The 27,344-nt window shown below is 34.4% G+C and overlaps 1 long non-coding RNA gene across 1 annotated transcript in view; it reads right to left on the bottom strand.

Moving 5' to 3' along the window:
- Window positions 1-467: 467 nt before the first annotated feature.
- The window catches only part of LOC109249846 (uncharacterized), a 301,041-nt gene continuing 274,164 nt past the window's right edge, over window positions 468-27,344 (bottom strand). The window contains exon 4 of the long non-coding RNA XR_002072786.2: window positions 468-576. This is a non-coding gene — a long non-coding RNA (uncharacterized LOC109249846). The remainder of the gene's footprint in view (window positions 577-27,344) is intronic.

The raw sequence follows: 27,344 nt of genomic DNA, 5'->3' as shown, positions 1-27,344 counted from the left end.
ATAGAAAATGTGCTTAATTAAAGTTATTTTCTCTTGGAGATATATCTGAAACATGTATCCTGGTAAGAATTACGTCAAGATTATGCTTTTTTGCTATGATGCTGAATAATGGTTCAGAGACTTTGAGAAGTTCTGTCTTAGTTCATGAAAGCATACTGGGTTATAGAAATCATTATTGAACTTTCTTTCAGCCACAGACTCAGTCTATTCTTAGGGTTTGAGCAACATAACTTGCATTTTTGTATAGATCTAAGTAGATCTTAAATAGACTCTCATTTGATGGATAATAGATGATAAATGATAGATGATAGATAACAGATGAACAGATATAGAGAAACAGCTGGATGATTATCATAGTTAATATAGTATCATATACAGAGTAATGGTTACTTGAAGGTGAGAAGATGCTCAAATGCCTATATTGATCAACATACTACATAATATATTCATGAAAAAACTTTCATAATTGCAGGGTGAATAGCCACTTACTGATATAAATGGCAAAGCTTGGGCTCCGTAGACCAGGGAACTCCTGAGGAATGACAGGCAGCAAACCAGGCCCAGAGCAATGAGGATCTAAGAAAAATAAAAGAAGCAGATTTACTGTCCTGATGGACAATATTAAAGGTATGGCAGTCAAAACTCTAACGTAAACTTTGTAGAACTGAGCCGTGTTACATCCTGTCTCAGCAACACTTCATCTTCATATGAAGCCTAACATGTGAAGCCTAACATTAAAAAAAAAAAAATTAAAATCCATTAAAATATTTATTGAAATTTCTGGAATTGCGACATGGGATTCCATGTCATGATACATATAACTTCTGTATGACAACTTCTCTAGATATGCTACTTCTCAGTCTTACATGGCATCGCATGGCTTCTGTCCTTGACATTTGGTCTTTGTGCTCCTTCTTTATCCTTAAACTATGCTACCTGCATTGGCCTCTTTCCCTTCTTCTGTGTTTATTTTTATAGGTCTCCTTTTGCCCTTTGATGTAAATTAGTCTAGACTTTCTGATATGCTTCTAATTCTCCTCTTGACTCATAACTCAAATTACTATAACAAAGAGAAGTGTAAATCCTTTCATACTAATAATAGCTTTTGGCATTATTACACTAACAAGTACATGGGTGTGAGATAAAAATCAGGAACCCAGCATAAGCACATGTCAATAACCTGGAGGTCCAATGGGAGGGGAAGTTGGAAGAACCATTGACTGCATATGTTACATAGATAGTCTGGATGTACTAGTCTGTAGATCCAAAGCAAATATGCATAATTATCTGAAGTGAGCTCCAAGTTCAGACAAACTGGAGACCTGAAAATTGTGTAAAGGTAGAACTTGCAGGCTGTCAGTTCTAGTGATTCCATGATGGGACATGGGGATGGACAGTGAATGCTGCGGTCAACAATCTAGGGTGAAGATTCCACTAAAAATAATTAAGGATGCAGGGAGGAGAATATGAAAACAAAGTGGCTTCAATATGTTGTCACATTACCTATAACCCTGATCTCTTTCTGGCACTTATCCATCAATTTTAGAAGTTGTGTTCTCATAGGACTTAAAAATGGCCAAGGCTAGTCTCAAATTTATTTGATGATGATTGTGGCCATTTTGGTGGCAGTGGAGCAAAAAGATCTAACAGTTATAACTAGTAATTAATAATAGTTATAACTAATAATTAATAGTTATAACTAATAATTATATAACATTTACCTATTTATCTACCATATATATGATTAAATTAAAATGCATTAAATTATTGGTATTCAAACATTTTTGATGTACTAAAGAGACAGATTCCTGTAATTAAAAATGATAGATATACACAATTAGTATTCACCAAAACGCTCCTATGATCTTTTCTGCAATTCATTCATACATGTTGGAACACCGAAGAAGTGGGTAGATGGATATACTTCCATGGCATTCCCGTGAGAGCTTCCCACATTAATTCTGTATGTTAGCTGTGACTGTAGGTTGCAAATTCCTGGAAGGTTCTGATCTGGGCAGCAGCAGGATGTCCCTAACTATATGGCACATATCTACAATGGTAGATTTGAAACCTGAGTGAACTCTCCCCCAACTTCAGTTCCTCCAGGCATCCCACTGGATTTATGAAGATTAACAACATTAAATTGTCTTGTACTTTGAATATGTAAAGAGGCTTCTGTTGTCCAACAGTATACAGACTGATAAGCAGAACAACTGAAATCACCCTTGACTGAGGTTTTTCTATAATTTAGGCAATAACAATCAATGATAAAAAAGATGGTAAAAGTATTCCTTCTCTCCAGAAGTTATTAGAAAAGAGAGTCAAGCATATTTAAAAATAACTAAAACAATATGTAAAATTATTGAGCATGAGCCAAACACAATTTTAAGTTTTATGCATATGTTCACCTATATAATGCTTAAAACAATCTGTAACATATTGTTAAGACCATTTTAAGGAAAAGGAAATTGGGATATGGAGATTTTGAGGAGTTTGTTCAAGGTTGCACAGCTCATCAATGATGGAGTCATGATTCCAACTCAGGGCATCAGATTCTGGGGCCAGCAGTTAGTGTCACAGCATCACTTCAAAGACAGAATACAAAGTGCCATAGAAATGCAGATGTAAATGGGATAAGTTCTGTTAAGTAAGCTGGAAAAAATGAATCAAAGATAGTAGCTCTAGAGATATTTGTGTTGGCTTTATTTAATGTGAAGTGAGGGTGAGGATGATCATCTTAGGCAGTGAGCATGTACATTTAAAGTTGTATAAACATAAAAATATAATATGTGATATTTAGAAGATGTTGAGAGGCCAAAGTAGCCTAGAATCCTGTCTCCTTGGGGAGAATGAAAAGGCTGGGATTGTAAAATGGGGACCACTGTGAATCGCTTTGACTAGTCTCATGCAAAATAAATTTATCATTTTTTAAAAAACTTTAACTTATCTTTTAAAAAAATCACTCAACAAAATTAAATCATTCTTGTGTGTTTGATTGCAAATGAGGTAAAATGAGGGCATCACATTCTAGACAAGATATTCAGTGGCATCCCCCCAGCATTGGACAGTGAATGTCAATTCATAGTTCAAGGTGGCGGGACTAGCAGATCTTCTGGGTCCTTCTAGGTGTGTGAACCATGACCTGTGACAATCTCTTTCCTGAGTTTTAGGGACTTTTTGAAAAAACACAGTTTGTGTGTAGCACAAGATGAGGCAAAAAAAATAGTCAATGATAAGTTCTAAGAGGGGAGAGTTGGCAGGTTGTAAATTCTATGCAGGGTAACTTGCTAAGGGATGATTTCCAGCACAGGGCTGTGGCATCAAGGGAAAGTCACCAAGAACATTTATGTAGAGCGAATACCCTCAGAATGTGCCTTTGGTAATCTGTTGTGGCATAGAAAAAAGTTAGATCCTATATTTATGTATTTAATCTAAAACTCTGGCATGCATTTCTTTATATTATGCAAAAATGTATCCCTAGGTTTAGTAGTTTAGCTGTTCCTTTTTTGACTTGAAAAAAAGAGTGTCCTTTTTTGACACTCTTTAAATGTGTTAGAATCTACAGGTTTCCCTTTTATCCACTTCTTTTCCTAAAAACCTATATGATGATCATTATCATAGTCCCTTGAGGATATGGAATTTTCCTTAAATGTCTTTAGTCCTATACTATCAAGCCTACTTACCTGCAACAAATGGGCCACATATATTATGCTAATGAAAATACCAGATTTGGTAAGTGGGATCAGTTAGTTGTAGACAAGAGTAAAGTTATTAATATTATTATTTAGAAGCATTAGTCACACAAATTTATAAAGTGTTATTAGAGTTCATTCATATCAGTCAAATTAATTTTATGCACTTTTCAGCCATTACAAAAAGGCATCTTCAATTTCTGTCCTATTTCTAAGCTTTAAAATTAGCATGCATCTTTCATATGTTTTAGTATAAATAAAGACTCTAAATTGTTGCGAAAACACTGAGGTCATAGGGAGATGATGATCTCAAGGGTACTAAAAAGAAGTAGGCAATTCTGTTAAACATTTTTTTTTCTGTCTTCTGTGACCTGCTAATTACTTAACACAAAAAGAATGATACACTAACTGAATACATTAGCTGATAAGCAAAAAAAAAATGTGATTGCTAAAAGGGATAGATATAATTCCTCTGTTATTTTTTGGTCTTTTTAAGTTTTAACTCATTATCCAATTTCAGGTATTTCTCATTTTAGTGAATGAGAGTATTTAGGATAGCAGAACTTCGGTCTTGAGTGATAAGAATTTAAGACTATATTCAGATTTTCCTACTAGAATTGATTTCCATTTAAATATATATATATATATATATATAAAATTATTGTTATTAGTTTTTAGGCTACATAAGTCAAAAATAATGCTATTTCAAATATATTTATCAATATAAAATATTTAATAAATAACCAAAATATATTGTTGCAAATACTTACAGATATTTAAAGAATAGCTAAATAGTGTGAGGTGCATCCAGACGATGGAATTATTCAGCACTAAAAAACTAGCAAGCTATGAAATGGTTACATGCCATATGATTCCAACTATATGACATTCTGGAAAAGGCAAAACTTATGGAAAACCATAAGTTTTCAGGGGTTGAGGAGTGGGAAGAAAGATGAATAAATGAAGCAGAGAGGATTTTTAGGGCAGTGGAAATACCCTGTATGATACCACAGTGATGGATGTATGTCATTTTACATTTTTCCAAACCCATGCAATGTAAAACACTAAGAGTGAACCCTAAGGCATAGGAAGAAATATTTTATGAAAGTTGTTTAAGGCAATAGAAATAAAAAATGTATAAGGATTAACGTAATACATAAAAATCTTATTCACAGGTTATAAGATTCTGATGTAAAGAATTAAAAAAAAATACATACGCTATTAAAATAAGTTAATGTATTCAGCAAAATCTCAGGCTACGATGTCAATATACAAAAGCAGTTATGGCTCTATATATGAGCAAAAAAAAGTTAATAGAAGTAGACATTTTAAAATATTTAAATTATTTAATTTAAAATGGTATCAAGTAAGTCAAATACATATTATAAATCTAAGAAAGCATGTGCAAGGCCTCTACAAATAAACCTGCAAAATGTTATTGATAGAAAAATGTGAAGTGATATGCTCTATTTATGATTTGACAACCTGATAATGTAAAGATGTCAATTTTTCTCATAATATTCTGTATATTTACAGTCTTTTTCTTAAGTTTATTTATTTTTGAGAGAGAGAGAGAGAGAGAGAGAGAGAGAGAGAGAGAGACCATGAGTGGGGGAGGGTAGAGAGAGAGGAGGCTCTCCCAAGGAGGCTCCAGGCTCTGAGCTGTCAGCACAGAGCCCGACGTGGGAAGCCCCGCGAACCATGAGATCATGATTTGACCCAAAGTCAGATGTTTACCTGATGGAGCCACTTAGGCGCCCCTTAACTACAGTCTTAATCAGGTTCCAATAAGATTTTGTGTGTAAGGTGTGTGTGTGTGTGTGTGTGTGTGTGTGTGTATTAATACGAAGGTCTACACATAACCAATCTGATCTTGAAAAGGAACAGAGTGGAAAGACTTATTTTTATAGCTATCAAAAGTTATTTTAGAGCTCTTTTGCCTGCAGTCTTATCTCAAAATGGCACCTCACTGAGGCATTCACATAGAAAATGTGTTGCTTTGTGTAACTCAAATTTACATTTGTGACAGAACTTTGATGCTCTGGCCTATTAGAGGGTTAAACGACTTTTTCTAGTTTAACCTAGATGATTATGTCCATTCAAATAGCTCTCTAAAATATAACTGTAGTTTCCTTTAGGAAATAAAATTAGTTTGTGCCTAATTTTTTCATCAATTTTGAAACTACCTTCACCTTAACTTTCTCAGCTTTATAAATAAATGCAAATTTAATATACCTGGCATTTAGTTATTAATATAGAGATTAAAATAGTTCAGTATTGGCATAGAGATGGAAAAATAGACTAATAAAATATAGAAAAACTAACGCATATATGGGCAGTTTATTTACAACAAAATTGTATTGCACAGAAAAAGAAAATAATATTTTCAATAAAATCATCCTGGATTAATTGGATATACCCATTAAAAATATCTTGACCCCTACTTTACCCTCTATTAACATGGAGATTTCTAGTCATAAAAAGATAACATTGAGTATGATGCTAAGTAATATACTAAGCAATAATATTTATAACTTGACAAAGTGCGAGTTTTCAGAACATTTAAAAGACTCCTACAAATCAATAAGAATGGTGAAGAAATCAACAAACTACCAGTCAACCAAATCGTCAACCCAATAATAAAGTGGACGAAAGATAGAGACAACTTCCAAGGAAAATATCCAAACAACCAAATGATATGAAATCATGCCCAACCTCCTTGTTAAGCAGGGGAAATGCAAATTAAATACTTTGAGACACCACAAAACAACCACAAAAATGGTTTAAATTAAAGAGGCTGACAATATCATTTGTTGGCAGGAATGTGCAGAAATAATCAACTCGAAAATATTCCTGGTGGGAGTACAAATTGAAAAACTGCTAGGAAAAGTAGTTCAGCTGGTATCTACGAATGTTGGACATTTCTTATCATTTGATGCAGCAATTTGTACAGTTGATACACAACAGAAGTGTGTACATATGTGCAGCAAGACATGTTTGCAAAAATATTAATAGTAGAATTATTTTAATAGCCCCAAGCTGGCAGCAGGATTTGAATGGATAAACTGGGGTAGTTTCATCCAATAAGTACTATACGGTAATGAAAATGAATTAACTGTCTATTCACAACAGCATACATAAAATGACAAATATTTTTGAGTCAAATCAAATTGGCCATAAACAAATTGATTGCAACATTTTATTTATATAAATTTATAAAAAAAGACTAATATGAAATCAGAATAAGGGAACCTTTTGGGTGTAGACTAAGCTAATCATTAGGAGGGGGAAGCAGGGGAGGTGCTAGGATGTCATTGGTCTCTCTCTGTCTCTCTCTCTCTCACTCTCTCTCTCTCTTTCTCTTACCTTTATTGAGTTACACACTTCATCAAGCTGTATACATTTTCTATTTGTAAACATTTTCCTACGCATAATATTTTTTTTAAACTTAGGTCAAATACATTTGAAAATTACTTTCGGTAAGTTTGCTAAAATTCAATATGTTCTAGAGTTTTGTAAACCATTAATATACTAATTTGCATTTCCGCTCTAAAAATGTAGTGCATTATGTACCATTTCTCAAGGTTACTTCTAGAAAATACATATTGGGAAATATTCATTTGCGTGCAAAATTATTTAATATGGCATATCAAGGGTTTTCTGATCTCATTTTTACTAACTTCCTCAAGCTCTATTTTCTCCGTTATTCTCTATTCTCTGTTTGTTATTCTCTATTTGTAAACCACACGCAATTACATGCTCCTTTCAAATAAACCCAGCTATCTCTTTCCTCCATACGTTACCATAGAAATGATTCCTCTGTCTGAAATATTTTTCTATCTGTAACATAGGTAAGCCCTAAGTAATTGCAAGGCTCAAATTGGTATCTCCTTCAGAAAGACTATCATAATTCACCTAGTCTGTGTTAAATGTTCTCCTTTTGCTTTCAGAGTCGCCTGAACTTACTCTATCATAGCACTTATGATATTGATTTGAAAACTAGAATATGAACACCATGAAAATATCTCATTTTTCTTTGTATTTGAGGCATCTCTCACAGTTTGCACACAATCGACATCTAACTAGTGAATTTATTGCATTTTTGAAATCAAAGACATTTTAACCTTTCTCGGAATTTGTGAAGTAGGAAAACAGAGGTCCATCCAAGGTGCTGTGACTTTTCCCTTAGGCCCACATGGAACTAGAAAGTCTGAGAGCCAGTCAAAAGCCAGATATTCAGGCACCAACTCACCTCACGTTTATTTTCACCATTTTTGTAGAAAGCAACACAATAGATTTGATCGTATGGAGACATTCACTTTATTTCTACACTGATGCAGCATTTCTTTGGAAATGGTAGAAAATATCTCCAGCTGCAGATTTCCTTACAGATAAGGAATTACAAATTTTCTATGAGTCTGTGTTTTTGTTGAGTTGCTCGGTCAGCGCACATGGATGATTGCGAAGTAGGCTTAGGTAAAGCAGCACGTCAATGAGCGATCAGATGGCCGGTTTTCTGCTCTGTATTTGGGATGCTTTCAGGCTTATTTTGAGGATTAATTGATTGAATACGTGTGAGGCGCTTAGAACAGTGCCTGACATGTAATAAAGCCTGGAAAAATGTTAACTATTATCATTTTCTTTCTCGTGCAGTTATAAAGTTGTGTTTTTCTATTATGAAAACTTTGAGGAAGCATAAAAAAACGCAGCGTATGTCTATGCAAGTGGATGTTATATTGAAATGAAGAATGGTTAGGTAATAAATTGAGCTTCAACACTAAAAAATCTTCAATGAAGAATGAACAATGAGGGGCGCCTGGGGAGCTCGGTCAGTTAAACATCTAACTTCGTCTCAGGTCATGGTCTCCTGGTTGGTGAGTTCGAGCCCCACGTTGGGCTCTGTGCTGACAGCTCAGAGCCTGGAGCCTGCTTCGGATTCTGTGTCTCCCTCTCTCTCTAACCCTCCCCTGATCTCCCTCTCTCTTTCAATGATAAATAATAAACATTGAAAAATTTTTTTTTAAATATGAACAGTGAACCTTAAATTAACACCGGTCTCTTATTGCGGTTGTACTTATGTGTGCGAGTGTGTGTGCCTGGCAAACCAGAATGGATACAACTTAGCCTGCAAGGACCCCCCCCCCCCCAACTTCCTCTTAACCTTCTCTGCTAATGATTGTAATGAAACGTTGATCCAATGCACAGGTATCATTGATTGCTGGTCAATAGAAGTATGAATAATAAACCATACAGTCCTAAGATTGAAATGGCCCTATTTTAAAATGAAAGATTAAAAAGCGCCCGTATCTCGGAAAACGTAAATAGGTAGCTTTCACCACAGCCTCAGGGTCATCCTAAAGAGTGCAGAATAGTTGGGAAGTATTATACGCCTGCAAACAGTTTTCTACAAAAACATAGGGAGTCTGATATTATCTGATATTATTTTAGGAACTCTTACAAAGGGGCTTTCTATTTTTCTGTCCTGATCCATAGACCCTTTTAACATAGCATACATTAAGAATCTTTAATTCAGAAAAAATTGAACAGGACAAACCATAGCAACAAACATCCTCCTTAAACATAATATTGGGGCTTTATCTTCGAAAGACAACTAGCTCATTTTAATTCAGTTTCCAGTTTTCAGTGAAAAGATATTTACTCTACCAAAGAAAATGGATAGGTTTAATGACACATGGATATGTATTATGGATTAGATAAAATATGTTTTTATTAAAAATAGTCTCAGATGATCTATATTCATTAGTACCTTCCTATTACATAAAAAATTATGGTTTAAGCAATCTGTTTGTTTTATACCATGCACTGCAATTAATTATCAATGTATTTTTTTTCAGTAGTTAATTTATGTTTCTCTTATTGATTGAATTCATTATATGATTATATGATTCACTTTTGGAGCTGAAAAGTGTTCTATAATTTTATTCATTGCTAAATGTTATTTTATAATATAGGTGTATTAGTTCCCTATGGCTGCTGCAACACAGTACTGAAAATTAAGAGGCTTAAAATTACAGAAATATATTACTTTGCAGTACTGAAGGCGAGAGGAGTCAGCAATCTATAGGGCAGAACCATGATTCCTCTGAGAATCTGGGTAGAATTTTATTTGCTTCTTTCTGGCTTCTGGCGGTCATGGGCAGTCCTGAACATTTCTTGGTTTACAGTTGTTTTTGTCTTCGAAGGGAATTCTCCCTGTGTGTCTTTTCATGGCTTCTCATGTCTGTCTCTGTATCCAAACTTTTCCTTTTTTGTAGGGACACCAGTTACATTGGATTAGGGCTCACACTAATGAACTTATTTTCACTTGATTAGCGCTGTATAAAACCACTTTCAAAATAATATCACATTTTGAGGTACCGGGGGTTAGGACTTCAACCTATCTTTTCTGGGGAGACACAATTCAACTCATAACAATCAGAGTCAATGTCATTTGAAGATGCATGTAGACATTGATAGAGTTGTTCCCTTTTAAAAGAAATCGGGGTGAGAAACATTATAGAGTAAAACCTTGATATGTGAGCATAATTTGTTCTGGAAACATGCTTGTAATCCAAAGCACTTGTGTATCAAAGCGAATTTCCACGTAAGAAATAATGGAAACTCAGATGATTCATTCCACAACCCAAAAATATTCATGTAAAAATGGTTACAGTACTGAAATATAATCAAAATAAGAAAGCAAATACAAAATATAAAGAAAAATAAACGAACCTACACTTACCTTTGAAAACCTTTGTGGCTAATGAGGGAGACAAGAGAGAGAAGGGTTATTGTGTAAGACAACTTTCACTATTACTAATGGAATCACTGTTATCTATTGGCTCAATGGAATCTTGGTCTGCATGGGGGCCATTGTATATGCTCACACAGATGTTGACTACAGTATTAATAAACTCTTGTCATATACTGTATCCAATGTAACTGGCAATACGGCAGCAGAGGAAAGGGTGTATATCTGCAGGCAACCTGACCTAGAATGAAGCAGAGCATTCCTAAGCTTACTTTTGTATGGAAAGGCAAAAGAAATGTCCATAGGTGCTTTGAATATGATAAACAATACACTCTAGTGCCGGTTTTGGGCATCTTCCAATGTTCTGAAAAATCACTGATTTCTGCCATACACCACAGCCTACATACACACTGAGCATCTGCGCATGGGAGATGATCATGCACAGTCCCACAGCGAGAGAGCAGAACTATTGGCTCAGTTGTGATCATGTGACATTTGGCGGCACGTACTATTCGTGTTGCAAGACATCACTCATTTATCAAGTTAAAATTTATTAGAAATGTTGCTCATCTTGCAGAACACACAGAGAACAAGTTACTCACAATCCAAGCTTTTACTGTATATATGTCAAATATAGTTCTTCTAGATTCTAATCGGATGGTAACAAATCCCAAATTTAAGAAAGTTTTCATGTTCTCTCATGCATTTTTTTTGTAACTGTTAGGAAGAAAAGCAAAACCTACTCTCACCCATGTAATATAATTCCTCTCCGGACTCAGGGGCATGAATAAGCTTGCTAGGTTTTCTTGAATATGCGTGTTAAATGACACCAAAATGCACATATGTCGTGACAAGGTTATAATTCAATTTGCAAAAGATTATCCAAATTTTGGTTGAACTTCAGTGTTTTTGGTATAGTAATGCAAGTGTTTTAGTCTTTCAGATTTGTATGATTTTACCCCAAAATATTTATATTTTATTATTTTTGTTGTAAAAAGGACTGTACTATACAGTATATTACAATTTGTAATATAATCTCACTTAATCTGTTGGCTTAAATTTTCATGCATTTCTGTCAAAAGTCATTTGTACACAAGCATCTATTCCCAAGCTTTAGCATAGAAAATGAGTGTTAGGAGATACTGAATGAAGTTTTTCAGGACAATAGTTCTGTTGAGGTTTACAATAACCTTAAAAGCATTTGCATTGATTTGTTGGTATTGCCTACAAAATAATTCAGCTTCACTGTACTTCACAGAAACAGAAGGGGCTATCTACAACTTGGGAGCTACCTTATAAAACCATGCTGTTCCTTCAGCAAGACTAAGAGAGGATCAGATGAGTGCAAATTTATTAGTCTTAAAAGAAAACACCTATCATAAAATTCTACCAATGTTTCTTAGAGGTATTTATGCAAATATGTATTGATTTCCCAGAATATGATTGATCGGAGGGTTTCTGAGAAGGCCTAACAGTTTCTAGCTGACATTAAATTCAATGGAAATAAAAAATAGGATTTTGCCACCTAAAAAGTTCCAAATAAGCTGTATTAATAAGAATTTAATTTCTAGATTTGCACTGGTGAGTGCTCATTTGCAATATTTCTTTTTAGTCCAGTACCTACTGTGTAAGAAATACATTGATAGGGGCGCCTAGGTGGCTTGGTCGGTTGGGAGTCCGACTTCGGCTCAGGTCATGATCTCACGGTCCGTGAGTTCGAGCCCCGCATCGGGCTCTGTGCTGACAGGTCGGAGCCTGGAGCCTGTTTCGGATTCTGTGTCTCCCTCTCTCTTTGCCCCTCCCCTGTTCATGCTCTGTCTCTCTCTGTCTCAAAAATAAATAAAAGTTAAAAAAAAAAAAAAGAAATACATTGATAAACATGACCATATTAAGGAGAGTTTATCTATGTTCCAAAAGGTGGGATATTCTACAATTTGAGGAATGTCAAAGAAAGAATTGACGATGACATACCTAGTAAGATGTATTTGGGTTATCTGATAAGAAATGTTGAAGGGAGTATTAACTATATTTATCATAGTAATTCCTATAGATGTAAAAGCTAAGTTACATTTTTGAATGACTTGAATGGATATATAAGTTCAATGGAAGGAAACTATGTGAAGTTTCTCACCATCTCAATCAATCTTCATAAATAACCTTTGGATTAATTGTTAATATTTTGATATTAAATGTCCCCTATTTTAATGTCCAGGCTTTTCTGTTATGCTAAACTGCCTCGCACCCAAAATCTCTGCCTTGGTGAATTTGCTCAGATTTGTATTTATATGGGATGGCCTGATTCAGGAAAGAACTTTCTATATGACTAAATGGAAAAGATAGCCAACTCCTGATAAGAATGCTATAGAAGTGATTCAAATATAAGAGAAACAGAAAACAATGTTTCCAAAGGGAGTACTAGGGATTCTCACCCAGGTTACATGTTCTTACCCTACATTTTTGGAACTGAAATCTTCATTTACTAAAGCTTTCCGGAAAATCCTCCTTTTAGGATTTTACATGCATTATAGGTGCATTTTAGGTGCAAAGTTTGATTGCCACAGATATTAAAGGATAAGATCTTATTATTTTAATTATTTTTACATTTGGATTCACCTTCATATATAGGATGCAGCATCACCAGAAGTACTTGCATAAATTCTCAATCCGAAGGTGAAATCAAATAATGAGTAATAAAACAGAACCGAAGCAAAATGGTGAGTTGATTACAATGTTAAGAATATAAGAACCCCAAATTCTGGGTACACAAGAAAGAAATATAGAGACAGAAAACATTATGTTTCCAAAATGTTGCATATATTGCATCATTTAATTATCACAAAAAACCTTTTAATGTAGGTCCAATTACCTTTAGGCACAATTATCTTTGTAATTTTATAGATACAGAAAACTGAAATCTAAAGTCTAAGCTATCAGCGAGTTTTAAGTGACAGAATATTGCTTCAAAATCAGCTCTACCTTCATAAACTTTAGGGAACTCCATTATTTCTGTCCCCAGTTTAATGAAAACTGTGTGCCAGGGGCGCCTGTGTGTCTCAGTGGGTTAAGTGTCTGACTCTTGGTTTCAGCTCAGGTCATGACCTCACGGTTTGGTTCATAAGATCAAGTCGCACATTGGGCTCTGCAGTGACCGCGCTGAGCCTGCTTGAGATTTTCTCTCCCTCTTTCTTTGCCCTCCCCCACTCATTCTCTCTCTGTCTCTCTCTCTCTCTCTCTCTCTCTCTCTCTCTCTGTCTCTCTTTCTCTCTCTCAAAATAAGTAACAAAAATTAAAAAAAAATAAAGCAAAACAAAACAAAACACTGCATGCCAAAAACTGAGTGTCTGTGGATAAAAGGCATAACTGTATTTTCCTAGAGATATGGACCATAGGTTTTATAAGGTTCTCAAATAGGTCTGTAAACCAAAAAAGCTTTTGTGCAATATTTCTTAGGAATCAATGAGGAATCTCCGTTGAAACAAACAAATGGCTCTAATTTATGTAAATTAGGGGTTTTCAAATTCCTGTCGATTCCTATGGTTTTACTGAGATGCTGTTTTAGTGATTTTCTTTGAATTTCACTTTGGATATTTATTTTTAACTCCCCTAAAGGCTGAAATAACATATAATTGGTGCACAGATGTGTTGCATGTCAAATTTTAATAATTTGCATCAATCAAAACATTAACTTGTAGTGCTGATTAATAAAATTTCTTAAGCTATCACTCATTGAAAATTATTCCAAGATTATAATGGAAGGTATCATCACACTTTACATGTCTGAGTCAGGTTTTATAGCTATTATATCACCTCCCACTCAAAAAAAGAAAGTTTCTATAAATAAGTGACCTGGTGAGGTAAAAATCTCATAGAATTAACACCGCTGCATGCAGCCTCAAAATATAGCTAATCAGCAGTTTACTAGATTGCTAAATTGTTACATTATCCAGAGTATAATACTTTTCTCTTCTACTGAGGTGGGAGAGACAATATTCCAGTTGCATGGGGGAAAGGAGGAAATATGGAATCCACAATGGTATGGATTGAATTTGTTCACAAAAATTCATATGTTGAAATCTAAACCCCCAGTACCTCATAATATGATCCGATTTGGAGATACGGTCTTCACAGAGATAGTCAAGTTAAAACGACTTCACTAGGGTGGGCTCCTACTCCAATATAATTGGTGACCTTATAAAAAGGAGAAATTTGGAGACAGACATGCACACAGGGAGGATGTCATGTGAATACCAAGTCGGAGATAGGGGTGATACATAGCCAAACAAGGGAACACAGGATTGCCAGCAAATCACCAGAAGCTAGGAGAAAGGAATGGAATAGATTCTCCCTCGTGGACAACAGAGGGATTTTCCTGCTTCCACTTTGGTCTCAGACTTGTAGCTTCCACACGGTGATGCAATGAACTCTCCTTGTTTAAATCACCCAGTTTGTGGTATTTTGTGACAACTGCTCTAGCAAACCAATACACAAAATTCTTTCCACAGTCTTTCAATCAGACTCTGAGTCTCAACTATATCCTTACATTCTGAGGATTTTGAAGGTTTCATGGCTCAAACTGAGTTACTCTTGATTTCTCCAGTGTTAATAGTGCTTTCATGCTACTAATAAATCAATTATATATATATATATATATATATATATATATATATATATATATACATTTTTTTGTTTGACACTATCTATTTTCAAATTTTGTACTTAGCATCTCCTCCCCAATTTTGGAAACATTTAGAAAATTTTCTTTCTGATCATTTTAGTGAGTTCTCAGAAGGAATGGGCATAAATTCAAAAGTCTTGTCTTATATCTGTAACTGAAAGTTTCACTGATTAACTTAGGAAATGAAACCATTGTAATTTAAACATGCAAAATAAACATCCAATAAAATATTTATTTTACATGTATGTTATTTTTTTTTTTTTTGCTGAAAAGAAGATTCCTCTGACCAAAAAAAAAAATTAATAATAATAATAACACTGCTAAGCTGTGGATTTCATGCAAAAACTTTTTGAATCTAATAATGTAGACAATTATCCTAGTGCCCAGTTTCACTCTCAAGTCTAATACACATTTATTTTTCTTTTATGACATATTTATATATATATGCATTCCTGGGTCAAGGGAATAAAGTGCTTAGATTTCCCAAATATTATGGTGTCTTTAGTCTTAGCCATAATCTTTAGTGGTTAATGTTAACCTTTACCATTCATGACAACATCTGTCAGAATTAAATCAGAAATGGAAACAAAAAACTTGAAAATAGTAAGTGCACACAGATAAAACATATATATATATATTTTTTTCTTTTTTCAAGCGCAGTGGCTTTGCATTGATAGAATTTGATATTACTGGGTGACAGTTTAGACACTTGTCTATGAGAGGTTTGTCTGTAAAATAAATGATAAAAGCATTGTTCATTCATTCATTCATTAATCTTTAGTGATGGACAGAATTACTAAACTTGTGATTTTTTATGGCATGTCCCAGTAATGTTCAACTGCATGCACTTAAAAAATGGCTAAATATAGGTCTATATGCTGTAGTTGTTGAATAGTTTTCCCCTTCAGTCAGCTTGTTTGCCTAACATATTGACCTAATCATACTACCAAGTTACTAACCAAGATGCTAGAATAGACAATCCTCAAGTTATTATTTTTCAAATGTGTTGCAAACTCTCAAAATAGGGTTCTTTCGCTGCTGAGCTACACTGCCAGATAGTCTTCCAGATCTACGTAGGGGGGGCTATTTGCTCCTTGGAGACCTTTCCATCTCCCTAAGTATGTCTGATGGAACCAAGGATCCGACAAAACTGTGACTTTCCCTTCAATGATCCCCTGTATTATATTATATTAGCTTGTATAATTTCTGGGCATCATGCCTTAAAAGTCGACTATTTGTTTTTCTTTAAATATCTGAAAACTCCAGTGTTTGTGTCAATCTTGGTTCAATCTAGGATAAACCAAAATATTATTTTCAAAAGTTATTTTCATTCTGACTTTTTCTGCGGTTATCAAATTGGATGCAGACTCTGTGTCCCTACTTAGCCACATGTATGTCTTTGGTGAATATCTTTAAATGATTGCTGAGCTTGTAATAAGCATAGTTGTAATGATCCTATTCCAAAAGAATTATGCATAATTAGGTCATAACAAGGGCTAAGTATATATCATAGGAAAATTACTCCATGGCAGAAGAACCTTCAAGCTAAAGCCAAACCCTTTATTAGTTTTCTTTGTTTATACAATGTGGTCACCATGGCTTTCATGTGAACTCTGTAGAGACTGCTTAAAACTTCAGAGCTGCGAGCTGCGACGCAAGCTGTCTGTCCATGTTTCATGTATGTATATATGCATGTATCTATCTGTCAATCTAACAACCATTTTTCTGCAATATCATCTGTTCCAGAAATGATCTATAACTATTTTCAGTGGGTCATGTTTGACAAGACTTATGAAGATACCTACAATCTGTGATTTATTACAGAGACATTTTCTTTATGTTGTAGAAGTTAGAACTGTATCTTTGCATCGTGTCCCTCAGGCATTAGAAAGTTTTATAGTTGACATTTGTGAATTGGAAATTGGGAAAAAATAAAATGAAACAATACCTATTTCTCACCCTTACTCACCCCAAATTACCAGTCTTGACCTCTCCATATGACTGACTTTTTCTTGCATGTTTAGAATTTTATTTGCTCAGGAATTTCCTTTATAAAGGTTATTTTCTTTTTCTGCTGCCGTAAAGCTGATTCCTTTATCTTCTTTACAACCATTATATCCAATGGAATTCTGTTCACTTGCTCAATTAAATGATGATTACTGATTTGCTTTTAAAAATCTCAAACTACGTCATGAGCTACTGGCCGACAGTGGTAGTTTCAATAAGTCACTTATGTCTAGTACCTTGAAAAGTGCTGCATATGGGTGGACAATAAAAGAATATTTGTTGAATATTGTTTCTGTGTGTATGATCAGTCTATCTGGTTTTCATCGTTAGAGAAAAGTAACAAAACCCATCCAAATCTTTTCTCATTTTTTTAAACAAAACATTGGCTGGATACTCTTCAGATTTCATAAAATGAGAAAAAGAGATAATGCAATGGCTTAAGCTTCTCAATGCATAAATCTGTTTTGAAGATAAAAAAAATTCATCGGATAATTAAAGCAAAGCCATCTAGATCCCATTCAATATTCCCCCAAATATAAAATTTTGTACAATGTCTCTTCAATAGTTTACATCTATTCATAAAGGCATTTATATTTTATTTTTCCCCTTTTTAGGATTATCTGAAGTTCATTCACATGAAGACATCATATGGAAGATCTCATAAAAAATCTTTATATAATTCAAGATTATTACATTTTAAACTTTTCTTTATGTAACAGTTATTAGTTTTTATTATTATTTAAAACTTGTCAAGTTTCCTAAAATTGACATTTTACCATATAAAAGTAAAGAAGGCAAAGTAACTTATTAAAAATAAAAATGTAGAAAAATTTCCCTCATTCTGAATCTGCATAGATTAAATCTCCTTTTAATTTTTATAACTCTTCTATCTTGCTTCTCTTGTTTTTGCATATTAAAACATCTTGTAGATTTTATGATGTCTTATCAAGTGACATTTTTATAATGCCATATTTTATAATCTGTTCAGATGGGTGTGTGTGTGGACATGTTGGATTTACTTGCTCCTTTCTTCATTTGCCACAGCTTTTATGTAATACTATGTGTAAGCAAAAATGTACATAGCTACTATTCCAGTTATTCTATTAAACCATCTCACACATTGCCAATAATCGGCTTTTTAAAAATCCATATGCTTTAAAGAGCTTTAAAAAATATTTTCTGAGAAATCAAGATTTACTTTCATGTAAATTATTAGTATGTCACTAATATGGGTCAGATATATAACTTTTTAAACTTAAAATGTGTACATATTTATAGTATTGTGAATAACAAAAGTGATTTCATGAATACTTGTGGAGAATCTACAGGTCAGTCCCAAAATGACTCTGTTTGGAAATCTCATACCTTCAGTAACAATCTATTTTTGGAGTTAAAAACCAGTTCGGTCACAACACAAGTGAGATGACTGAAGGCTTCAGTAATGGGCTATAAAATCTTTCCCATCTAGGTCACTGATTGATTTGAGACTGTCACCAAAGTAGGTAGAAAAACAGTGATTGCTGCCATATAAGAACTGTGAAATCATGTGAAATAAGAATACGGTCTCAATTCTAGTAGACATATTTACCATTTACCTTTCTAACACATGCATTGACATGTGCATGGATGAACACATACGTGCATGTATGGGCACAGGCACACACATGCACAGAGACTTCTTGGGTTGCTTTAGAAGAGGATAAAACTATAAAATCATTCTAGGGTGATTCTGTTTTCTTGAAACTGTAGGACAGCATAGAAAAAATTGTGCTTAATTTGTCCAAGCCGTATCGTCAGGCAGTTTCTGTTCTAGAATTGAAGTGATGTACTTTACCAAGGGAAATCTTAGCTCTGTTTTTTATCCCTTTGTAGGGTATAGTTGAATTGAAGTAAGTTTCTTTGTTCTTTTGCTATAAGGTTCTCCAATGCTATTAAATATTTGGAAGAGGCAACATTTTATCTGAATGATTCTACCAAACAAAAACAAAAAAAGAATTTAGTTTGATCAGCAAAGAATGTAGAAATTTACTTAAGTAGTAAAGAATGTGGCTGTCTGACTTTGGTATTATGTTACACCTCATGGTTCAGGCATCTTGTTTGCCTTAAATGGTTTCACAAGCAGGAGGGTTGACCCAGAGCAGATTTCGCAGTGGCTGCACAGAGCGCAACTAAACAGCAGATTTAATGAGGTTGGAATTTCACACAATGCCTTATTCAAAGAATCCAGGCGGCAGGGAGGGCAGTTGTGGGGAACTGCAGTTGCCCATAACTTTGCATTGAGAGGCAAAACCTTTCTCCACAAACAGTTTATAAAAGATCAAAAATAGATGCCAATTACATTTAGCTTTAAGATTCAGACTTGGGAGAGTGGGGAATGGAGACTCAAGCCTTTCCTTTGTAAGAATTAAGGGATTCAGCTCATGAATCAAAAATACAGAACTCTGTTGACTCCTCCAAAGTCAGGAAAGAACAACAGTTTCCTAATCTATGTGGACATGCTGGAAATCTTCTTTTTGATTTTTCACTTGGTGCCTTTGCAGCACCTACTGCCTTCACTGTCTTTCTGGTCTGCTTGTATCTCCCCTACTTAACTTAGAGCTCCTTGAAGACAGGCATTGGAGCACCTGTAAACACTAAGAAATGTAGAATGCATGTTGAATGAAAATAAATACAACTCCTTCTTACACTCTATGTCAAATTGAGACATAAAATCTCAGACCTTTTCACTCTATCATTCCTTTAAAAAGCATCAGCGTAAGATTTCAATACAGAGCTCATCTTTCTATGATGCAAATCACCAGTGTTGATTTTGCAAGTGTAATATTCAGTTCTATGAAATGTCTCCTCCTTTTTCCCCATTGAAAAATAGTCCCAGATTGGTCATTTTTTTATAACTCGTTGTTTCAGACGTGGAGATAAAACTACAAGTACAAAAGCAGACCACCTCAGGCTCTAGGTTATTATGTTGAGGATGAGAACATCCTCCCCTTACATTGGAAGTGTGTAGCCCTGAACATTTGTACATAACTATTGTTTGACCTAGATTCACACTCTCTCAAAAGTCATATGAACTAGAGGGGCCTGGAGTAGGAGTGATCATAAAATGTATCATCTATATTTGGACCGTTTGTCGGCCAAAAAAAAAATAGGAGAGAGGAAAAATAAGAAGGGGGGGGGAAGAGGAGGAGGAGAAGAAAAGGAAGAGAAAGAAAGGCAAACTGGGCAGGACGCCAAAACAATAGGTAATCTAACTTTCTCTGGGAAACCGAACCAGAGCATCTTGGGTAGAAGAAATTATCCAGTGAATAACACTGTCCGCATTCTGGTTGATTTCTACTTTGGTGTTCCAACATTTGCCTTTTTAAATATTTATATAAAGTCTTTATTCATGCTTGACTGAAAGTATTGAGTGCCTATTTCACTTTTCATAGAAGATTCTCTCCCCCACCCCCACATTGGTATCACTGAATGATGTTACTCAAATTGGGATTAGACAATTTCAATGGAGTCAATTTATAGCATCTCATCTACTTAGAGTAAAGCTCTCCTAGCATGGCATAGCTTTTTTTCCTTAAATTCTTTTCCTTAATTTAATAACAATGTCCAAAAAAAATACAAAATCTTTCCACTTACTCATCCCAGGAGATAACATAAATTTTTATTGTTTTTATGTATGTATGCCTTCATTAAAGCACCTTAATCCCACTTTGGAAGCATATGTTTTTCCCTGTTTTTCACATATTTCTATTAGGAAAGAAGCAGCGAGTAAAACATAGCACACACCTTTCCTTGTCGGTTGTTCTTAAACCAGATATGTAGTAGATTATTGGTGGTGGGATTGATGACAATTTTCATTTAATGGCCTCATCTCTGCTAAACCCCTACTATTTTCAAAGAATGCATTGCTTCTGGGAAAATATATGGTTAGAATAAAGCAGTGAGCTTAGGTAGGAAATAATAAACTCTTCAAAATGTCTTTCATCACATATTTAATGTAAGCAATTTTTAAAAGCTATTTCAATCCCTATCCCTAAAATGCATCATTAGGAGGAAAGAAAAGAATATACAAATATTCAATATAATACAGATTACTTACCTCAAGTATTTTTTAGTGTAAATAGGGTGCTATTTTGGATACCACATTTTTCAAATTATAAAGGATAAAAGTTTCAAATAAAGAATTATTTATTTTGGATGTGATAGGCCTTATTCAATGATGTAGTTAAATCCTACCAAATGCTGTCTTGAAATATCTATTAGTTATAAGAATGACCATTCTACTTAATTTTAGTTATTACACATTAAAATTGTTTCTACTTTCTGTTAACAAAATTCTAATGCTAATTTTAGACTGACTACTTTTCATTAGCATATCATTTCCTCCATTAAATACACAGAAAAATGTTGATCATTGTGTCTAATGAAAATAATGTACTTATCATTTAATTTTCCCAGAAGATGAATATCAGAGTTGAACACATGCATCAACATATGTTCTAAAATAATATATTTATTATATCCTTTGTTTCTTAAATAATCTATATTTTTTTGTTTTTATTACATTAAGTTATTATAAGTAATGAGATATAGCATAAAATTCAACTAACTTAAATTAATTGTATGCATTCACACCATTTTAATTTTATTTAACTATTTTTAATCATTTATTTTATAAGATGAATTCATTATTTATTTATTTCTCTCTCTTTTATGTATTTAACTTTTTTTTTTTTAATGGTTAGTCTTGAGAGAGAGACAGAGCATGAGCGGGGGAAGGGCAGAATCTGAAGCAGGCTCCAGACTCTGAGCTGCCAGTACAGAGCCAGATGCGGGGAACAAACCTATAAGGTGCAAGATCATGACCTGAGCCAAAGTCAGACACTCAACCAACTGAATCACCCAGGTGCCCCTATATATTTTTTTAACGAATATTAGCACATGCATTTAAGTTGAAAGATAAAGTGAATTTGTTTCCCATACAAAATGTCTAGTTTGACTGATTGGTATGCCTGTGAGAATAAGTATTACTTCTACAGTTATGATGTCAAAGACAAGTCCCTAAAATGAGCTAAATTAGGAAACTCTTATGTCTGACAAAATAAAGAAGTTTAGAGCACATGGAAAATAAAAGCATTTCAGCAGAAAAATTGCATTGTCAAAAGTGTCACGGTATTTATGTTCCCAAACAACCAATTCTGGCAATCATACATTAATCAAAGTGTCTAAAGAAAAAAGAATACTGAGTTTAATTAATGGTGATGTGATAAGTCTTAGAAGTAAAGCTTTAAAGTAGGTGATGAAACCACCTACGACGAAAGTTGGCATTGCCTACGTCCTTCTAAATTTGAGCATTCATATACCCTATAATTCAGAATTTTACTCCTAGGTATGCACCCCAGAGAGAACTTGCACATGAACTGCCAGAGACCTGTGTGAGAATATCATAACAGCAAAAACCTGGAAATAATCCAAACACCCACTGGGGCAGGCTGGATGAATAAACCATGTGTTATTCACACATTGGCGTATACTACACAGAAGTCAAAGTAAATGAACTATAACAATGTGCCATAACACGTATGAATCTTAGCAACAAACAAATTCTTGGGAAAACTTTTTTGAATTGCTTTACAGAAATTGAGAAAGCAAATGACGTTAAAGACTGGATCACCAAAAGATAAAACAGCCTGAAAAACAACCTGGGTACAAGTCGGTGGTTTCAAATTCCTGGCTTTCGATATAAGTGGAAGAATTGTGAATTGAATTATCTGTTGGAATAGATATCTAAAAGTCATATCTGATTTGGGGACCACACTATGGGATTTTTAACATAAATGGTATTAAAGAACTGAGGGTCTTTGTTAAATAACAAAGTACTTTAAATTGGAATGTTCTCAATTTTCTAACACTGAATCTTTTTAGATCATTGCAGCTGATTATGATCAATGTGGAAAATATGATTCTATTAATAATCATGTTTACCAGCTATATGTATATTTTAGCCTGGAATCACTTTTAAAGTGTTCATTTTGCCCAGATTAGAGTATTTCATTTTAATGTATTTGCAAACATTCTAGTTCACACGTGATGCAGTTCAGAGTACCAGAGTAATAGTTTCTTAATGAGAGAAATTTAAATGTACATATAAACCAATATACCTTCCCCAAAACACAAATATTGAAATCTCTTTTCATTCAAGGAAGTATGTTTATTAAACCTTAGAGCTAGCTGTCATTAAAAGCAAAAATAACTTAGGCTGCTTAACAACTATGGGAACTCTGACTACTGGGTCTGAAACTATATTCAGTTTTCAACACATGAAAATTAGTAAGAAAATTCAGAATGGATTTTAGTTAATAAGCATTTATTTGCACTTAGTAAATGTAGAGCAATATGCATTTTAGAAAAACAAACACATAATTTAGTTCTCCCTCCCTCCTTTCCCCCAAATTTCTTAATTTTTACCAAGGTGTAAAATAAAATGCTACAGTACTATGAATACTCCGTAGATGTCATCATCTCTTTAGTCTCTGTGGAACTGGCCCCGGGCAAGATTGTGAAAGGAAAGATTGGCATTGACATCACCAGACCTACTTTAGGCAGTTTTTTCCTCCTCTTCAGGGTACTTTTCTTTGCATCCTTAAGGAACTCCATATCTCCATATCTTCCCTGACCCCTGCCAATTAAATCTGCTCTCAGCAAAGGGCTCAGACTCACTTCTTCATCCCTGTCAATTTAAGGACAGGTATTACTTTACCAGAGTTCTTGACATTTTAAGCCATCTTTCTAATTGTGGAATCAGTGGCTTTGTCCCCTGGAAAGCCCTATCAACTACTTAAGTCGACTTGTCCTCTAATGTAAAAGTCAAAGCTGCCCTGGCTTTGTTGGGGTGGCAGAGGGTAGGAAATTTATCAAAGAGTCATTTCTATAAGCAAACATGGCTGATTGAAAGATTAATGCTCAATTAGTGATTCTAAGGTCGCCAATTAAACATCCTGATCACTCAGTCAAAGATGGCAGTTACTGCATACAGGGCTTGTCATTGTTTGCAAATCTGTCTCTTAGCTTTAAGACCGTGAAACACATTGTTCAAACTGAGCCCTGTCAAAGTTAATTGTTTCACACTAGTGTATGTAACTCATCGGCTGCTATCATTTCCCAGGTGTTGATACTGATTCAAGCTCACTTCACTGTCTCCTGGAAATCTTTCTTATTCCCACATTTGATAGGATTATTTGCCCTACCTCACTTTGTTATAGAGCAACCTTTTTAGAATTCAACAGTTTTCTGTACCCATCATGTGATCAGAACTACACCAGAGAGCCTGTCTGGATTGTTGGCATTGGCTACACCCATTCTTTAACTTAAATCCTTTCCTAATTTTGTTAGATTATAAACTCCATAAAGGCAAGATTTATGTAAACACAATGGGTACATAGTGAGTACCCGTTTTATAAGCAGTGAAGATTTAGCAGCAGATTATCCTAAAAATAAAAGAAATGGAGGTATATGCCTTTTGATCCATATCGTAGTTTTAACTACAAAGTGTGTCTGAAGAAGAAGAAAATTCCTTTGGTTAGCACCATAACTCATTCTATACATAAGTAGGGATGGAGTTTGGGGGTTGTAAAGGGTTATAGGGAAGCATATTTAGTATGCAAAAAAAAAAAAATCCACAAAGAGGGATGTTAAGTAAGCTTAGGAGGGATAGATAGAAAAAAACATAAACTTTTTTTCTGATTTCACATTTATATTATTGGTAAAAGAAAAATGTGTGCAAGCTAACTAATATGTGAGTTTTCCTATATGGAAGTAGAGGTCAATTGCTATCATGTATAAATACCTGTTTCCCACACACCACCCCTATCTCTGTCTCTTCTTTCAACAGGGATTGAAAACTAAAGTACTACGTTGGGGAAATTTTTTCTAAGAGGTGAAGAAGATTTGTACTTCTTTCTACTTTGTTTAATTCTTTTAGTAGGCACATGCAAATATAGCCACTGACTCACAGCGTGAAGTTTAATTACTATAACTACTTATTTCCTTTTCTTGATTTATATTATGAAGTTGGTTTTGAACTTGTGTGACCTAAAAGCAGAAAACTTTATATTGCATTACTAGTGCTAAGCCATGCGAGTCTCTGTTTATAATTATTTTTGAAATTGTATTAGAATATATGAAAATCTGTTTCATTGAAATTATTTATTTTAATATATTTTCAAAAATTAAATTAAGTATTGAATGTTCTAGCACAAAATCTCCAGATGCACTCAATATAAAGTTAATAAAGGAGGAACATAATTAAATATCCGTTCATTAAGGAGATTACATAGGGTAATAGCAATGTAAAGGATTGCATTAAATAAGGTTATATTAGTAAAACATAAATAAAAAAATAAAAGCTAGTGCAATTATCATTCTAAGCACGGAAATGCAACAAACGTCTTTAACATGTCTGCAGAAATTCACTTAAAGGTAGCTATGCTGATGGATAATTACACTCCGCTATTATTCACCACCAACCTCCTCCCCTGGGTCTGACTCCAAGATGAAGATTCATGACTGATGTGTTTGAACTTGTCAGTTTTGAGAGTAAGAAACTTCTTTGTTTTTCCTGAGTCCGGCTTAACTGGCTTCAGTAATTATAAAGCTATAGCAAAACCAGGGCATAATTTAGGGCTTTTTAAATTACAGTAAGTTTTGACTTCCATATTTGTGCAACTTGTATTTCACCACATCTGTAATCAATACTATTTTTGAGAGTTACCACCATGTACAATGGCCAATTGCCAAGTTAAGAATGTGCATGCCACCTTCTTATTTAAAGTCCATACATAGAGTAGGTTTGAAGGCACTCTTCTTTTCTCCAGGAAACTGCATGTCTGAAAAGCCCACCTTGCAATTTATGGACATTGATATGAGCCATGTTCCTTGATGTCACAACCTTCTTCCTACACACTTCCCAAATCTTTCTTGTAAAAGGTTTTGTAAACATTTGTGGAATACTAAGCACGTGGTAGAGCTGATCTCTAGATGTAAGATGTAAGATGTAAGATGAGATACATCTGGGTACTTGAATTCAGATTCAGAGCACTAGCAGTTAAAGCAATATTTAATAATTTAGCTAATGCATAAATATGGAGCTTTGAACAAAACAAAGGTACACCTGGAGAACATCTTCCCAAAGGAAATTTTTATGGCACTACAGAGATAATACACTCAAATGTAGTGAAACCAAATAGATAAAAAGATATTAAATCAAATAGCTTTTCTTTCATTGTATGCATCCATACTTAGATATCGTATTCTGAACCCTCATTGGAATGATTGCATTATGATGGCCATTATTTTAGTTTTCAAATTGTGCGAATACAAATATATAACTTTTTGGAAGTCAGGTATATTGAGCTATCATCACAAAGTACCACTAACTGGGTGGCTTAAACAGAAAAGTCTTGTCTCACAGTTCTAGTGGATAGGGGTCCAAAGTCAAGGTGTTGGCACTGTTGGTTTCTTTTCAGGTCTGTGGAGGAAGGATCTGTTCCACACCTCTCTCCTTGGCATATAGATGACTGTTTTTCTGCCTATCTCTTCATGTCGTCTTCCCTTTAGGTATGCCTTTATGTACAAATTTCCCCTTTTTATAAGAACTTCTCTGTAAAAACTCTATCTCCAAATAAGGTCACATTCTGAGATACTGGGAATTAGGACTTCAAATTATGAATTTTGAGGGGACATAATTCAACTCATAACCAGTTTGTTGAGGTAGACATTACATAGAGAAAACTGGACTATTTTTAGGTCAATGCAAAAATAATCACCCACAGCCAAGATATAGAATAGTTCCATCACTCCAAAATATTTCCCCGATTCCTGGGGTGCCTGGATGGCTCAGTCGGTTGGCCGTCCAACTTCAGCTCAGATCGTGATCTCATGGTTCACGAGTTTGAACCCCACTTCAGACACTGAGCTGTCAGTACAGAGTCTGAGGCCTGCTTCAGATTCTGTGTTTTCATCTCTCTCTGCCCCTCCCCTGTTCATGCTCTCTCTCTCTCTCTCTCTCAAAAATAAACATTCAAAGAAATATTTGTCTGACTCTTGATAGCCAACTCTTCCCATAATGCCAGTACATGGCAACGATTGGTTTGTTTCTTGTCATATACTTTTGTCTATGTAAGAGTATCATGAAAATGAAATTAGATGGCTGTTTGTATCTGGC

The sequence above is a fragment of the Panthera pardus genome, unplaced genomic scaffold, assembly GCF_024362965.1.
Source record: "Panthera pardus isolate Hobbes unplaced genomic scaffold, ASM2436296v1 HiC_scaffold_17, whole genome shotgun sequence".
In the NCBI taxonomy this organism is placed as follows: domain Eukaryota; kingdom Metazoa; phylum Chordata; class Mammalia; order Carnivora; family Felidae; genus Panthera; species Panthera pardus.
This window is presented reverse-complemented; position numbering and strand designations above follow the sequence as displayed.